The sequence below is a fragment of the Gossypium hirsutum genome, chromosome A02 (genome assembly GCF_007990345.1).
Source record: "Gossypium hirsutum isolate 1008001.06 chromosome A02, Gossypium_hirsutum_v2.1, whole genome shotgun sequence".
In the NCBI taxonomy this organism is placed as follows: domain Eukaryota; kingdom Viridiplantae; phylum Streptophyta; class Magnoliopsida; order Malvales; family Malvaceae; genus Gossypium; species Gossypium hirsutum.
In genome coordinates this window covers 6,668,870-6,674,869 of record NC_053425.1, presented here as the reverse complement: position 1 = coordinate 6,674,869, position 6,000 = coordinate 6,668,870, and positions in this window count along the sequence as shown.

Genomic DNA, 6,000 nt, shown 5'->3' with positions numbered 1-6,000 from the left:
TATTACTATTTATTATTGTTATTATTATATACATATATATATTTTTTACCATCGTTATTTGCATACATATATTATTATTTATATTATTATTATTATTTTATATATTATTGCTGTTATTAACATACTATTATTATTATTATATTTATTAATAATATTATCAGTACTAGTATTGATTTTCACTTAATATTTATATGTGTATATATATGTACGTATTTATGTATTGTATTAATAAATTTTTTTATATAATTATCATTTCTAATATATATATATATATTGTATATGTTTTTATATATATATATATCATGTATATTCTTTATTTTTTTAATATTATTAGTTATATATTTTTTATACTATTTCATGTATATATTTCTATATTATCCTTATTATTATTATTAATTTTAGTATATGTTTTATTATATATCTTTAATATATATAGGTATATATTTATGTAATATTATTAATAGGTTTTTTAACATCATTATTTCCAATATGTATATATTATGTAAATATTTTAATGTTATATTATATATGCATTTTTATATATTACGTGTGTATACTTTTTAATATTGTATTTTTATATATTATGTATATATTTCGAATACTATATTATATTTTTACATATTATATTATGTATATATATTTTTCATTATATTATGTACATACTTTTTAATATTATTACGTATTTATTTTTAATATATATATATATGTACATATTTATGTAGTATTATTAATATATATTTTTATGTTATTAGTATTTATAATATATATGGTATATGTTCATTTTATATATATTATGTATATATATTATGTATGTATTTTAGTATTATTATGTATACACTTTTCATCCCTATTATTACACATACTTTAATATATATATAGCACTATTAGTATTTTTAATATTATGTTTACGTCACTTCATTTATTATTATTATATGTTTATATATATTCATGATTTTATTTCGTGTTTAATGCTATTACTATCATGTTTAATATCATATGCATTATTATTGTTTTATACTACTACTATTGCATGTATATTGTTAATGTTCTATATATTATCTGTTTCATATATTCTTAACTTTTTATTAATATTTGTCTGTTCCGAGTTTAGCATTAGTAGTTCATGCCATAGTGTAACATCAATTTTAGTTTTCTTTTTCTTTTATTTGTTTTATCTAGAAATATTTTTCATTCATGTCTTTAAATTAATTTCAATAAATAAGGCAACGTGCCGATTTAACATTAAGTAGTCGTTGATTTCATCGCTATATTGGGTGAATATCATCGGCTCGTTTAAAAAAGGAACGTCCTTCTCAAAAGAGATCGAAATTATAAAAAAAATTTCTCGTGTTTTGGTCAGATCACGATTAAAATTTAAATTAAACTCGTATTTTTAAAAATTAAGACAACGTGTGTTTCACAAGATACCAATTTTGAGCGTCGCGAGGGTGCTAATACCTTCCTCGCGCGTAACCGACTCCCGAACCTTACTATACTCTGTTTTTCACGTAGACCCAAATTTGGCATTCATTTTGTTCAAGAATAAATTTTCTTTTCAAAAAAAGATGATTTATTAGGTGTCCGATCGCACCTAGAAAAAGATCGGTGGCGACTCCCTCTTTTTAATAAATTTTCAAATTTCCAATAAGTCACCTCCATTAGCGACTGAAAAGCAAAAATTTTTATGTCGCTATATTAGTAATTTTAGACATGAATTTAGAAAGTATGTGAAATTATGCTTAATTACACGATTTCCATATATATTTTATATTAATTCATGTTAATTTATTAATGTATGTATTTTTCACTATGTAGGAGGTCCATTGGAGACATGATTTAAATAAATAAAAGATGGTCATGCACAAATTATCTATGTGGACGACAAGACCATGCAATTTTGGGCATGGGTTTGACTACATGACCTAATAAATACCTTGTCATCCTCACTTCTCAAATCATCCCTCATTTCTCAACATTCCTCTCTCACTCACATTAGTTTTCTCTCAATTCTTTCTCCATTTTTCCCTTGCATAGCCGTCCATCCCCTCTCTTTTCTTTTTTTTTCTTTTTTTTTACAACATTCGAACTATTTGTTGTCAAAAGACAAACAGAACAGCAAATAGAAATACAGGAATTCAACATATTAAAAAAGTCATAAACCAACATTACAACAGCAAAAGAGCAACAATACTAAAATTCACCACCAAGCTTTAAATATTTTCTTCCAATAAATGCCAACAAACGCCAAGGAAGATGTCATTTTGTTACCTTTACAATCTACCGAGAATACAACATTTCCAGCCTTAAACATATCTCTATCGATTCCAATCCATAGTTAATAATGCTTCCAGAGTTACCTTTACCGCTCTAACCTCGACTACATTAGCATCATAAGCAGCCACCGAACCAAAAAATAATGCTCATGCAACACTCTCCTTATCTCTCAAATTTCCACCACATCCTGCTCTACCTACTTTTGCCACCCCACACACATAAAACTTTGACCATCCAAGAGAATAAGGTCGCCGAAAAAAGCTGCTGATTTGGTTTTGCAAGAATCTAAACCGCACCTGTTCGGACAAAACCACCAAAAACTCTCCTGTAAATTGACATCATTATACACCGACTTGATCCACAATAGAACCTTCATCTTAGATTGAAAAACCAAAATTTCCATAGACATCCTCTTGCTTTCGAACCCCACCCCATTTCATACAATTCAAACCTACCAACAGATTGCCAATATTTAAGTCAACCAGAAACAACTTCCAAATATCGGCCAATTTAACTTTGTTACAGAATTCGAAGAATTCCACAAAACCTTTAACCTATTTCCAAGCCACTTCCCACCAATCAAAAATTTTATACCAAAAACCTTCAATAAATCTGCATAGAAGAACAAAAAGGTAGCGCTCTCCGGCTCTTTTTCACACCAATGACAGCTTACCGAAAGATTTTGAAAGATCACCCCTCTATAAACCAAAAATTCCTTAGAGGGAATTCTGTTAATAGCTAACATCCACCAGAAGCTACGCACTTATGGAAGGACCTAAAGTCCCAAAACCTGTCGCAAAAGAAATTAAAATCCACCCCTCCATCTAATCAATAATTCAGAACATTTTTTCACCTAAAGCTTTCATTTTTAATCATTAACCCAACACCACTTATTCTCCATATCTGAAACCAATAAAAGTTGATTTGATTAATATAATTATCGTAACTCATTTAATGTTGATTATTGTTGTTGTTAAGGTCTTCATTCATACATTTAGGTAAATTGCATTTAGATTAGAAATTGCATTAGGGATCACTCTTGCATATAATTAATCTAGTCATCACTATCCAAATTTATTGAGTTTTTTTACATCAAATTGTTAATTATAATTTTGCAATTAATTGTTTAAGCTTATATAGTTTTAGTGGAGACGATAACTCATTTTTACTTATTTATTACTTGAACAACTACATACATTTGTGTAAACATTTTTTTTCGCTCGATCAAAAATCATACATAAAAAGCAAAACTAAGAGAAACAAGCAACAAGAACCGACCACCCCCACGAATAAACCAACACCCAATTCATAATCCAAACTCACAAACTAAATACAATAGAAAAACCACTAAAGTCATCACACTCCCATATAAACACTACCTTCAAAAAAATAGAGCACAAAACAAAAACCAGCATCTAATCAGCAGACCAGAAGCAGGAACCAGCTATTTCAAAACAGCTGAGACCGAATCTGCTACCATAAACCAAAATGAGAACTCACTACCAAGCATTGTACAAACCCAGTCTTCTAATACCTGCAACCGCCAGAATAAACACCAAATCATTTCCATTCTTGTCAGCCATCACAAAACAGACATTGCCTAATCTAGACAACCTTGAATCGATTTCCCTAAAGCTAGGATCCAGCTCCCACAATCTCAACCCTTTGTTCTCAATCCAGCGAAATACTTCCTTAGAACCAAGTTCAATAGATAAAGAGCTTTCACTCATCCATTCCATAGCTGTAAATATGTCCAAAGCAATACTAATCGCACCCACTTCAGCAGCATAGGAGTCGTTAGCAACCACTGGACCTGAAAAAACAGCCCTTGCCACCCCATCCTCGTCTCTTAAAACCCCACCAAACCCAACATCATCCTCATTCACAATCCCACATAAGTTAAAATTTACCCAACCCTTTCTCGGAGGTAACCATAATCTACCACTCAACCCAGCTTTTATGGCGCCATTCCAACTTCTAATTGGACAAAACCACCAAAGTCTCTCCTCCCCTCTTAGATCATCTTTGACAATCTTCACCCATATCAAAGCCCGTAATTTGGATTGAAACACCAAAACATTCATTGAAGGACATTTGGAATCAAACACCAACTCATTTCTGGCCAGCCAAATAGACCAACATGCCACAGTCATAGAAATCAACCATATACTTTTCACCATTCTAGAATAAGAAACATTATTGCATAAGGAGAAAAAATAAAAAAAAAACCTTCCACAAGAAACCACTTAATGTCCCACCATTCAAAAATTCTTCTCCAAAACTCTTTAATAAACTTATATTCGAAAAAAAGATGTTCCACTTTCTCAGTTTCTCCATTACACCAAGGACAACTCCTCTCCAAATTATTAAAATGCAAACCTCTTCGACTCAGGAAATTTTTAGTAGGGAGTTTATCAATTGAGATCATCCAAAGAAAACTTCTCACCCTAGGAGGCACCTTCAACTTCCAAATCTTGTCAAAATTAAAACTCAAGTCTTCCACTCCCTCCTCAATTAATAATTCCGATACTTTCTTCACCGAGAACACCCCCTTTTTGTCATTGACCCAAATTAATCTATCCTCGACATCCGGCACCAACACCTTCTTACAAAAGTTTTCCTTTAACCCATTAAGCAAAACCAGCTCCCTATCCAATAATGGTCTAGTAAAAAAATCCAACCAATTAACGTTCTTAAACCCATATTGGTGTGAATAATCTTTTACCAATCTATTCTTTAATTTTGCTAACCGAAATAACCTAGGAAATTCCACTCTCAAAGGACGCATCCCACACCAAATGTCCTCCTAGAACAAACACTTATCCCTCTTCCCAATCTCCCATCGAAAAGAATCAATCTCCATCCACTTTGCCACTAACGAGTCTTTAGAATTTTCCACAATACCCTTCCAAACCACAGACATATATTTTGTGTTGTTTGTTCTAAATCTCCAACTAAGCTCTCGAGAACCATACTTTGCTGCAATAATCTTCCTCCACAAAGCTTCCCTTTCCATTGCAAATCTTCAACTCCATTTAGCAAGGAGAGCCTTATTTTTAATTCTGATATCAACCACCCCCGCACCTCCCTTATTTTTGGGTAAGCAAATCTGTTTTCACCTAATTCTTGCCATTTTTTTACAACCACCCATGTTCCCCCACAAAAAGTTTCTTCTAATTTTATCAATTTTCTTTACCACAGCAGCAGGAGCTTGAAAAATAGACATGAAATACATGGGAAATGACGATAACACTACGTTAACAAGCATCACACGACCAGCCCAGGAGAGTGATCGACACTTCTAACCCGACAGTTTCCTCTCTACTCTATCAATAATTTCATTCCACGAGGAAATCTTCCTCGGATCAGCCCCAAGAGGAATTCCCAAATAATTGAACGGTAATTCCCTAATCCTACACCTGCAAATAGCCGCCATTCGATACAAAAACTCTTCTTCAATATCAAACCCCACAATGCAAGATTTACTAAAATTAATACTCAGTCCTGAGAACATTTGAAAGCATCAGAGGATATATTTCGAATTTCTCACCACATCCTCATCTGCCCTTAAAAATAAAATTGTATCGTCCGCAAATTGCAAATGAGAAATAGACATTCCAGGAATAATATTTTTATCCCCTTAATAATCCCAACGCCTCCACTTCCACCAGCATTAAGTGCAAAGCTTCCGTCACCACAATGAATAGGAAAGGAGATAATGGATCC